The following is a 13,067-nucleotide window of genomic DNA, read 5'->3' on the forward strand; positions in this document are numbered from 1 at the left end:
CGAAGGATTGACTTTTTTAGGAGAAGGCCTTGATTCAGTGATTAATTAAGCAATGTTGTACTAAATAATAAAAAATTAGCAATAACAAAGTCTATTGACTAGCTTTTAGTGCATTTTGGTTAACATAAATCTACGCTTGATACCAATTTATGTGCTAATAATAGAGAGTCATGAATTCCTTAGGATTGGACTGATTAATTATTGTTCAGGCCAAAAAAATTATTTTTTTGTTCAAACTGACTATCCAAAAATGGAAAGAAAATTAAAAAATGGTTTGAAGTAATTTCTCATATCTAGGTTATTGACTTACCATACATTCATTAGTGTTAAAAAAATCTATTTTAATCAATTTCTATATGATCCTAGATTTTGTCTTTAAATTTTTGAATAGAAACATACAGATAAGCTTTGACACAAATTCAAAATTTCATACATGTGTAGATTTGGACGTATACGACATCCTAAAGATAAAGTAACCATGGTGAATCATCTTAATTAGGCTTATCAATTATTCTCCATTTTCCCAAAATTGTACACCGGTCCAAGGACTCCTCGACAAATACACGACGTCCTAAATAGTAATTTCATCTCCTCAACCTCGGACCCATATGTACTACAACACCCATTTCTTGCCCTTCTGAACTCCAATTCCCCAATTCCCAACAACCCTTTATTTTCAACCTTCCAAAAACTAAAACCCTTTTGATGTTTTAATTTTTTTTCTCTGAATTTTCTAAACGCAGTTGGTTATCGAAGGATTGACTTTTTTAGGAGAAGGCCTTGATTCAGTGATTAATTAAGTAATACCTTACTAAATAATAAAAAATTGGCAATAACAAAGTCTATTAATAGGCTTTTCGTGCGTTTTGGTTAACATAAATCCACGCTTGATACCAATTTATGTGCTAATAACAGAAAGTCATGAATTCCTTAGGTTTGGACTGATTAATTATTGTTCAGGCCAAAAAACAATTTTGTTCAAATTGACTATCCAAAAATGGAAAGAAAATTTAAAAAATGGTTTGAAGTAATTTCTCATATCTAGGTTATTGACTTACCATACATACATTAGTGTTGAAAAATCTATATTTAATTAATTTCCATATGATCCTAGATTTTCTCTTTAAATTTTTAAATAGAAATATACAGATAAGCTTTGACACAAATTCAAAATTTCATGTGTAAATTTGGACGTATACGTCATCCTAAAGATAAAGTAACCCTGGTGAATCATCTTAATTAGCCTTATTTGTTATTCTCCATCTTTCCTAAATTGTACACCAATCTAAGGACTGCTCGAGAAATACACGACGTCCTAAATAGTAATTTCATCTTCTCAACCTCGGACCCATACGTACTACAACACCCATTTCTTGTCCTTCTGAACTCCAATTCCCCAGTTCCCAACAACCCTTTATTTTCAACCTTCCAAAAACTAAAATCCTTTTTTGATGTTTTAATTTTTTTCTCTTAAACTTCTAAACGCAGTTGGTCATCGAAAGGTTGACCTTTTTAGGAGAAGGCCTTCAGTCTTGATTGATTTTTATGGGGAACTTTGCTTCATTGGTAAGTTTTTGGGTATAAGTTTGATTCTTTTTTGCGTAAATTTTAATTGATTCCCCAGTACATTTATGATTTATGTCTCTTTTTAGGTTGGAAATTTAGTGTAATCCATAATTTTTTGTTAGGAGTTAGAAAATCTTGAAGTTTTTAATTGGAATTGCTAGAAAATGTTAGTATAGTGCTTTCAATTTCCATCTTTCTATCTTGTTTTTATTTTTGCTTTTTGGTTTTAATTTTTTTTAAAACCCTTTTGGATTTTATGTGCAATTTTGCTTTTGTAGGGTTTCGTGAAGGAGATGTGGGAGGGTTTGAGATCAAATGTTCGGCAGAAAGGGGAAAGGGAAATGCTTGATTCAAACAAACAACCTGGTGATGCAAACAATGCTGTTGCTGATGACGTTGGACAAGGAGAGGGGGTCGAAGGGAAGGAAGAAAACAATTCAAAAAGCAATAGTGGTGACCATTCTGAGGATTCTGTGAGGAAGGCTGAGGTTCATTTTCCTTCAACGCGTGGGGGTTTAATCACTGAGCAAGTGAGTGAGTCTAAACCTTTGCCATGTGGTACCAATGCTGCCCATGTTGGAGTTGTAAGTGTTGGTGTGAGTGGGGGTCCCGCTGATGAGGGTGCGGAACTGGAGTTCCTTACGGCGGGGAGTGCAAAAGTTGCAAAAAATGGGGAGGATAGGAGTACGCATGAAGCTTTGGAAAATGGTAGAGATGCTGATATAGGTGGAGATGTGGCTGTTGATCTTGGCTTCATTACCGGTGAAAGCAAGCAGGAAACCAGCAAGGGCCGCAGAGGAAGGAAAAGGATGACATTGGAGAATCCTAGTGGCAATGAGGTTAGTGAAGATGGTGGAAACAGGGCTGAAAAGCTGGCTGTGGAAGCTAGGCCGTCGAAGATTTTGAGGTCCAGGACAATAGGCTCAACTGGTAGTGTGAATACAAGAGAAGGAAATACAAGAGATCACGAAAACGAGTTAACTCTGGAACCTAGCATGCTCGAACTCCAGGTGGAGAAAAGCAATCACGAGAATGAAGACGTAGTGGGACGCAACGCAGAAAAAAAGTTGCTAAGAAATCGAATCATCCGCATTCTCAAGGAGGCAGGTTGGACCATTCAGTATTGACCAAGAAGGAGCAAAGGGTACCTTGATGCAGTTTATGTTGATCATCAAGGAAGAACTTACTGGTCAGTCACCTTGGCTTACAAAAGGCTTAAAGAAATGGTTGAAGATGGGACTGCAGATGCTAAGGCCATATCCGCTTTTACTCTAATTCCAGAGGAAGAACTTAGCAAGCTGTATAGAATTACATAAGAGAAAGGGAACAAATGCAAAACGCTAGCAAAAGTGGGTGGGAAGTTTTAGACCATAACACTTAAAGTGTTGCAAAATTAGTTTATAAAAGACTTGTATTAAGAGTTGAAAAAATGAACTTATATTTTTCATTCATCAACTTACAATTTATAGTGTTTACGTAAAATAAACTGACATAATTTTTAACTAGCAAATCTCCATGAAAACCTCAACAAAAATACTTGCTAACAAATTAACATAATGTTCCACTTATAAAATCTTAGCAAAAATATTTGTTAACAATTTAATATGATCTTTTATTAACAAATATCCTAACTATATTTATTCACTAATTAGCTAAATTATTTTCATACCAAAAGAAATCTAGAAAAGAACTACAAAAAAGTTGCATAATCCAACACTCCTCCTTGCTACTTTTGGTGCAAATTTTGAATTATCTTCTCAAATCTTTAGACCATGTTTTGGACGAGCTTTTGTAAGAAGCTCTACAACTGAAGATTGGCCTTACGATGAACTTCTTCTTTTGGTTTTTGAGTTGAAGATCAGCCTTGCAACATACCGCTTCTTTTGGTTTCTTGCGCCAAACTCCATTTCTTTGGGTTTCTTGCACCAAAACTTCAACTAAAAGATGGTTTCTTTGATGTATTCAATAATCTTCTTGTAAGTTCAAAGTGAAACACCCTTCTATGATATTTGATCCTATACAAAAAAAAATTATATGTAACACATAAAATGCTTGTTATGAGATATATAAAACAAGCTCTAAAACATTTGTATAGTTCTTCACAAATTTTGTCATCACCACCATCCTTGGATTTTTCATGAATCATCATTGTACAGGTTCTTTCAATCAGCTTATCAATGATCTCTTCTTGAATTTTATCAGTTCCTAGTAGCATAGAGAGTAAGACAAATCTGCAAAAAAGCTGCATATTCCAATAGAGAGTAAGACTGAAAAAGGGCATGATAAGAAATCTGTTGCCAGTAGCACAACTCTTTCCAACTGTAAAGCAAACTCCAGTGCTAAGCCACATCTTAGAGAGAAACCATCTAGGAAGAAGAAAGTGGATATTTCTGAACAAGGTAATCAAGTGTATTCTCACGCAGGAGAAAGTCAAAATCAAGAAAGGAAGGAGAAAGAAAGTCTTGTGCTCTTCTGACTCGTTGTCCTAAAAAAGATCATGATACTCTCGGTTTTGTGATGGTAATGGAAAGGGTGATAGGAAATGGAAGAGTTATTGAAAAGGCAAATTTTTAATATAGTTTCGCATACTACAGCAAACCATGATAATTTCATAGTTTTTTGTGCGATGATCTGTGATAACTGAGGTTCATCTCAGAAGTATCAACTGAAAAAAAAAAAAAAAAAGGGAATCATGATAATTAATGGAAAAATGGTGTTCATTTTTTTTAGGGTGTTTTTTGGAATTTCAAGAAAAATTATTCTCATAGAAAAATAATTGCAAGAAAATAACCCCACCTCGTGCATCTATGAGATTGTAAAATACCAAGGGCTTTGGAGATTAATCATTTTGATTTTCATAGACAAAAGTGCTTGCTATACTTTCCCAAGATGAATAATCTAGCTTATACATTTGATTTAGTTTCCCTAATCTTTTTTTCTCATTCAGGTTTTCTAGATTTCCTTCACAATTCTTAGAATTACTTTTTCCATGTTCAACTTTACACTTAATTATCACAACACCCCTTTGATAATCCAAATGCATCTAATGCTCTTACACTTAATTATCACATAGGTTTTTGTTATATGCCTACCCATCATTTGAAACAATAATAAGCATGTGTCTACAACACACCGAGTCTTAAATCAGTTCAACAACTTTTGAGCATTACTTATGAATTTAAAATATTCAAAACAAGTTATAAGTTATCTATTACCCTAGATATTATCTATCAATCAATACTTTCAGACTTTTTTTGATGTGAGAAATGAGCGTGACAACGTTACTGTTTATTAAATTAAGATTTAACTATTTTTTAGAGGTAATTAAGACAAACTACCTACATTTAATACCTTACTGTTTATGTGTATGGCGCATCAAATATACAAATGCTATTGGAGCAAGAAACCAAAATTGGTAGAGAAATTAATCGATTTTGAAGTTCGTAAGGTAAAAGATAAAGTATTGTTTGGTCTAACAATGATGCTTTTTAGGTATAGAATGTGCATAAAATTCTGACATAAACTAGAAAATACATCTATATAGGGGAATTTGGCCCTTCAGGGATTTAGGCCTCCATACCTTCGTCAACTTGCTGCCAATATATATATACACATAAAAACATTGTTTACATAAGCGAATTTTGATGTTCGACATAAACACCAATAGTAACTAACAAATAGCACATTTAAAACAAGTTTTTAGTACATATTTTTTTAGTCATTCTATTGATCTATTTTGATTAAGATGACACAGTCACCATCAGTAGTGGGCATTTCTACCATTTCTCAAAAAATTTCCTCCAGGCACATTTAGCAGACTAACAAATGAAACATCAAAAATGTTCTATGTGAAATATCAGTTCAATGACCAGATGTTTTGAAATTTAGACAATTGTCACAAAGATCGTAATCAGAAAAAGGATATGTTTTGAAAATAGGAAAAACAGGAACAAAGAAAATAGAGTTGCTCCTTCCAATCACCAAGTGGATAGGCTAGATTCTTCTGTGAATTTTGTGTACTTGGAGCTGGATTATATCTCAATTGGTCTCAGTGCTATCTATTACTCCTATAAATTGACGAAACTACACCAAAACATATCAAGAACATAGAAATAAGCAGCATTTATGAAATTCATTTATTTATTCTTCACATAACAAAGAATGGAGCAGGAAAATGTGTATCGCTCAAATACAAACAAGCAATATTACGAAGTTGGAAGAATTTTCTATGACTGCAAAGAATCCAAAGAATCAATACAATAAAGAACAAGATGAAGTGTACAAATTGTTACGACAACTAAGGAAGGAATTATTTTATTGGTAAATGGTGGGGAAAGGACATCTAGAATCGGGACTGTATCTGATCAATTATATTCCCATCAACTTGGACGACCTTTGCAAGAGGATCGGTTGGGATCGCTGGTTTAGAATCAAAAACAGCATTTGCAATTGTGATAACACCTGGATTTTGGCTGCCCAGACCTGCTATGGCGACAGCATTACTATTAGCATATTAAATCAAGACTCAAAAATAGAAATTTTTCATATTATTATTTAGCTGCATTTTTGTAAGTTAAAATTTTACTAATACTATTGAAGTTAAGTTATGGTATTTTTATTATTTAGGAATTAGTATTTTATTAGAAATTTTCTTATGGTTGTAAGTTTTATTTACCAAGTGATCTAGTTTATAAATAGAGAGTCTTATTGTTATTGTCAGTCGAGAAGAGTGAAATTTGATAGCATATTTGATAGCTTGTTATTGTACTGTGTGATTAATATATGGTTTTATGAAATTTATCTCTTATAGTTTTTTGTTAGAAGTTTTTGGATTCTACATATGATATTAGAGCCCTAGGTTCAATAAATTGATCCTAGGGTGCCTATGAATATTGAAGAATTCTCCCGATTACAAAATTAGTCATGGACGTTGCAGTTGTCAGCGAGTTGGAGCACAAGGTTTGCCCGAAAGAAATGAGTTGATTCAATAATTAGACCACAAGGTTGATCATGTATTATTCAATTGATGAAGATTGGACCATAAATTTAGTTTAGAGATTGTAAGATTGATTGCGGGGTTGAGACAGAGATTAAAGCAAACTCCTGTTAGTTGAATTATGATTATAAATATCACAAAGTGAATTATTAATAAATTGATATCGAATTGTGTGACAATAACATTCTATCTAGGTGCGTGGATTATTGCAACGAGAAAAGTGTTTGAAGATGAAGAACTAGTACAAGGTGATGTTGATATAATTTGCAAGGAAGATTATTGATCATGATGGTGATGAACCTGATCCAAGATAAAGCTTCATTTAAGGGAGGCAATATTTGCATATTAAATCAAGGCTCAAAAATAGAAACTTTTCATATTATTATCTAGATGTGTTTTAGTCAATTTAAGATTTTTATATTTCTATTGTAGTCAAGTTATGGTATTTATATTATTTAGAAATTAATATTTTATTAGAAAATTTCTTGTGATTGTAAAACTTATTTATAAGTCATCTAATCTATAAATAGAGAGTCTTATATTATTATTCTTATAGGCCGAGAAAAGTGAAATTTGATAGCCTTGTTATTGTAAGATATTATCGTTGATAGTATTCCTCTTGTGCCACACATATAAATTGCCTCCCATCATATTGGTTTTATGAAATTTATCTCATATACTTTTTTATTAGAATTTTTTTGGATTCGCTAAAGATGGGTGAGACCTTTTGGAAATACAAACACATCACCCTTCTGCAACACTTTCGTGAACAATTGATTTCCAGGATTGGATGCGACACTGTCAAAATTTCTGACCTCGTGGATGATATGGGGAGGATTAATGCCCCAAGGTGCATAGTCCAAACGAGCCAAAGATATTCCAAGAGTGTTAAGCCCCGGTATTTGACCAACGGTCACGGGATTCACTTTTGATCCAACTTGGACTTTTTGTATCTGCAACACAAAAGTCTTGAAGAGTGCTTGGGTCCGATCCTAAAGCGATAGAACAACAGACGAAGAAGATGCAAAGCAGATGAATATATGATGATGCCATAATATCTGATGATTGCTCGTTTATCAAGTGAATGATGAATTCGGAAAGCAGATTTTTGAGTTGCAAACTGGCTGCTTGCAGAGCTGGTTTTATAGATTGAAGGGGTTGATAAAGTCATTCCCATGCTGTCCCAGCACTTAGACTGTCTCAGTCTAGTCTTCATATTTTGAAGATAAACGTGTGGATTTCGAGAAGGGCCTGCGTTCCCCATATGTTAATTCCTGACCCATGAGCCGTCATTTTGAGGTGTTCAAGCAAATTATCCACTTTACGAAGCTTTGGTGCCTTGTAAGATTTCCAAGACACCACCAACGAATAGCATGTTCTATTCGTTGGATTATATGATCAGGAAGTTTTGTCAAGCTAACGATACAATGAACATAACAATCGCCAGAAAGATGAAAAAATAAAATAAAAAATAAAAAGCAAACTTAATCATGGTTTCAAAAAACTTGCTTAACAAAAAATGTTGTCTGAGCTGCTCAACAGAACTATTTGTATGTGTTGATTACAGATTCCTCCTTTCGTGGCTGCAGCATGTTAAGATTTCTCATGCGTTCTGAGAAGCAAATAAATATGCAGATGGTTTAGCGAAGTTTGGAGGCAAGATAGAATCACCTTTCGTATTTTTCGATTCCTGTCCTCATGAAGTATCTTTAGCTCTAGAGGAGGATATAAGGGGAAACTGTTTCTCCCATACTTAATTCGGCATGTACTTAAACTTAAGTTGTTGCTTTTTATTTCATATATTTCACCAAAAAAATAAACTATTTATATATCCAAAAAAAACTGTTCATGTGGACATGAGCTAAAACATATGACGAGAAAAATCCTCAAGGTAATTTAGTTCAAAATTACTAAATTGAGCTACTTTACATCAAACAAGGATGGGTCCAAAGTCCTTTACGCCTAACTGTCTTGTCCAGCTTTTTGTCTTTAATTTACTTTTGAAATTTTATTAAAGCAAACCTTATGTACACTGACAGTGTACACATTATCATGATTGAATGTACGACATATATGCAAAATTTAGGTTTCAAATTCAAATTTAAATTATGTGTCATGCATCTAATAGTGAAATATATACACTATCAGTATAGAATATTAATCCATTTTATTAACTCATTTTTATTGAGCAATGACAAATGTAAGCTCATGATGAAGTCCATAATCCATATTCATGAGGTTTGTTGGTCTTTGTGGAGCACAATTTGTCTATAATTGTAACATGGGGCTGCATTAAAACATTGGTCTATTTGACTGTTTACTAGGTCAAACTGGATATGGCTTATCCATCTGGAGCTTGTTTCTATAATACCTTTCTTCCTTTTAGGGACAGGTCACTATCAAAGGTTCCATAATATCCATACATAATACCACTTCCCTACATAGGTTGCAAGTCAAAACCTCTGTTTTTAAATTCGGACCGGATCGGCCGGTCTGATCGATCGAATCGAAAATCGGCCAAATATCTGGTCCGAATTGACCTTAAAAATCGGAATGTTAAAAACTCGATCAAATCAGGTCAAAACCCCGATTTGACTGGATTTTGACCCGATTTGACCCAAAAAATAAAGAACCGGGTCAGTTGCAAGCCCCTTCGCTTGGTTTGGTTGGGGAGCTTCGGGCCAAGTACACAGCAGAGAATAAAAGTGGAAGTCCGTAAAGGACAAGCTTGCAGAATCATCGTGTCAGAAGCCAGAGACTATTAAGACACTCCTTGTGTTCCACCAAGATGGGCCCCAAGGTCGGTGGTCCATGATCTCTTTCACTTAGGGTCTGTTTGGTTGGAAGTAAAATGTTTTCCTTGGGAAAATATTTTCCGTGGAAGTAATTTTCCATGAAAATCATTTCTCTTTCATCATTTTCAGGTGTTTGGTTAGCTTATTGAAAATATTTTCTTACTTCATTTTTCTGGTGTTTGTTTAACTTTTGAAATATTTTCACTTTTATCTCTATCTTTACTTTCTACACATTATAACTACATACTTCTTCCCATGCAAAATAAGAAAATTTATCTCATTGTTTAACTTTAAAAAATCTTGGAGAAATGTATATATGAATAAAAAATATCTCCTTAAGCAATAAACAAATTGCTGGCCATTTAGTGTCAAATATCAATCACATGCAATGCTTATTATGACATATATCTTGCACTCTCACTGCTAAAAATTTCTCTAGAAAAGAATGTCCCTATTATACATAATTAATTACTAACATAGGATGAACAGGATGAGATTTTTTTTTATTTTGAATATACTAGGGGGAGAGTTGGGTTGGGTGGTACGGGGGAGGGAGTGTAAGGAAGAGGTCTTGGGTTCGAGTCCTCCTGTTTACACTAAAAAAAAAAAAAGAACATACTACAAGATGTTTTCAGTAAGTTTGGAACATACTACAGGCGGGATGCATGCATTTCGGAAAACAACTTCAGTAAGTTTGGAAGGGAAGTTGTTTTCCATAAGATGAGTGAAAATATTTTACATAGGAAAATGTTTTCAGTAACTTTTGTGCAACCAAACACCGAAAATTAGGAAAATATTTTCCTGAAAAACATTTTCACCCGAAACAAACGGACCCTTAATGATGGAAGAAAACACATAGACACATATTATATCAACCACGACTTCTCCATTTAACTCACAGACTCTCTTTTTATCCGCCGAGGTTGGCACCAATTTCAGGTTTAACCAATTCACTCTCCTTTTTTTTTTTTTTTTGAAAGGTCAAAATATTTTTAATATTATGTTTTGACCCTTAGGTTTTTAAAAATTATTAATATATTTCAAATATTTCATACTTTATAAATGTTGTCTTAAAGTTTGGTATTATTTTTCAATTAAATCCATAATTTTAATTCTAAACTTGTTAATACTCATTAAAAAATATAAATTGTTACTTGATTGTTCTAATTTCTTTGTATTTTTTTGTTAAATATATTTGAAATATCAAATATAAATGAATATACTTTTATTGATATTAACATGTTATTAGGTATTTTACATATAATATTTTAATTTTTAAATAATTTTTATTTATGACGTCATCCGGTTCAACCCCGACCGAACCCGGTTGAACCTATTGACCCCTGACCCCTGACCTCGACCTAGTCGATACCCGGTCCGGTTCTGAAAACATTGGTCAAAACAGCTCTGGAGCTTGTTTTGCACTAGCCACATGCATCCAAGTCTGACTTCTCCACAAAGCTCCACTTTCTAATGTTACCTAAATTAATTTTCATCTTCATCTTCATCTTCTTCCCTTTTCTATTTGTTACCTAATTAAATTAGTTTCATCTTCATCTTCTTTCCTTTTCTTTTTGTTACATAAGTTAGTTTCGTTCTTTGTTTCTAATTTTTTTGTTGAGCAGACAATGTCTTTTATTAATATAGAAAGTATAAGGTTTACAAAGAATGTAACCTGCGAAATACATTAAAAGACCAACAGTGTACAATCCACACTATACATCTGTACCACTCAAAACACAATGATCTAAAGTTGTAGACAGTTTCGATCAATCCCCATCCCAAGCACCAGCTCCCAGTTTTCCTTAGTCCGGGGAGCTTTAGGCCAAGAACAGCAAATCATTCGAATTCTTTGTTCCTAATGTTATTTGAAGTAAGGAACTTTTACTTTCTTGATCTCTTGAAATTACAATTACTTTTTCTTTTCTTTTCTTTTGTTTGTAGATCTTATCCTTTTCTTATGACGGGGTTCAAATATGCAATCAAATTTAATTTTAAATATACCGATTTTCTATAAATATACAGGTCATGATTATAGTTTAGGGCGTATAAAGATCGATCCCACGAGGAACTTACATTCTAATTGCTAGATCCTTAGTTACTCTATTATTTAGATAATAATCAATTAAAGCAATAAAAAAACAATTATATCAACTAACTAGAATTATGAAGCTAACTTGTGGAAGGAAACCTTTTTAGAGGAAAATTTTATCAAATACAAAGTTCTAGAACACAGATTCCACCAATGGTCAAAAATACAAGTAAAATAATCTTTTTCTTGCTATTACTTCTATCTTGTTAGGGATTTCTTTTCAAAATATCATTCTCTTGCTATTACTTGTGTCTTGTTAGGGATTTCATTTTCAACATGAACCAAAACTCATTATCGCAATGAATCGATTCTTACTAGCTAGCATTTGGCTCCCCTACTCACATAGTGAAGTTTAAAGTCCTAGTTTATTTAGTTTCATGTACATGAAAATCCACTCAATCAAGAACCGTCCATGATGCCTTCCTAGTTATATGTTAAATCGACAAAATGAATAATAACCGATCAAACTTGTGGAACCGATTAGAAACCATCGAACTGGAAAGGTTGAGGTTTTTTTTCCCCCTTTTCACAAAATGGTCCAAATTTGGGCTTTGGTAACCTTTGCGCCACTTCTAAACATTAACATACGAACTCAATGCAACTCGGGGCGTTCGTTGACCATGGCATGATGGGTCACAACTTATATATAATGATGAAAATATACTCATCCTTTACATTAACAGACGTAAACAACCATTAAAAAACAAAAAAAAGCCGTGTTTTCTGTTACGGTATCCTCTTCATTCCTTTCCTTTTTGTTACCTAAATCAGCTTTCATTCTTTGTTTCTAATGTTGTTTGATGAAAGGCACTTTTACATTCTTGATCAGTTGACTCTTCAAATTACAATTATTTTCTTTTCTTTTTCTCTTCTTTATGCTTTTCTTTCATTAAGATCTATTTCTTTCTTTCTTTCTTTTTTCTAAAACAATCTTTTTCTTATGTTTATTAAACACAAAAATGGTAATGTGTTTATAATTGGAGATGCTGATTTGAAATTATGTAAACAGGAAGAAAATGAAGATTGTCTTAGTAAATTTATCTAAATGGGAAGAAGATGAAGATGATGTTAGTTCCTTTCCTTTCACAGTGCTCCCGTTCTTTTTCTTCTCAAGCTAGATTTGGAGTAATAATTTGTTACCTTAATTTGAGACATGAGATTTATACTTTTTTTGCCCTTGATTTTTTTATGATATTTGAGGAATTTCTTACTTTTTGCATTAGATGATTTAGTGTTTGCTAAGATTATTTAAAAAAATAAAAATAGAAAGAGCAAGAGAAAGAGAGAGAATCATTGAATCAATGAACAGGTAGAATTGAGAATTGGTAGGCTGATCGACTGACTAGCTATTTCGAGTTTAAAAACATTGCTTTAATATTTAGCACAAACAGACACCATGAAATAATAAGAAAACCAAATTGTCTTAATGCTAATGAATGGACAAAACTGCACAACATATCCAGAACATAGAGACAAGGATCAGACTTAAAAAGTTATTTCTGAAATAAAGAATTTTCAAGTAATACAAAGAATCCAAAGAATCAATACAATAAACAACTTGATGAAGTAGACGAATTAATACAACAGAAGAATTGTATTTGGGGTGTTAAAGTTTTGT

The 13,067-nt window shown here is 33.1% G+C and overlaps 1 pseudogene; it reads right to left on the reverse strand.

The window, feature by feature from the left end:
• Positions 1 to 5,908: 5,908 nt before the first annotated feature.
• On the reverse strand, positions 5,909 to 7,615 carry LOC113782694 (annotated as a pseudogene).
• Between the last annotated feature and the right edge of the window lie 5,452 nt (positions 7,616 to 13,067).

This window comes from Coffea eugenioides, chromosome 9, assembly GCF_003713205.1.
Source record: "Coffea eugenioides isolate CCC68of chromosome 9, Ceug_1.0, whole genome shotgun sequence".
Lineage (NCBI taxonomy): Eukaryota > Viridiplantae > Streptophyta > Magnoliopsida > Gentianales > Rubiaceae > Coffea > Coffea eugenioides.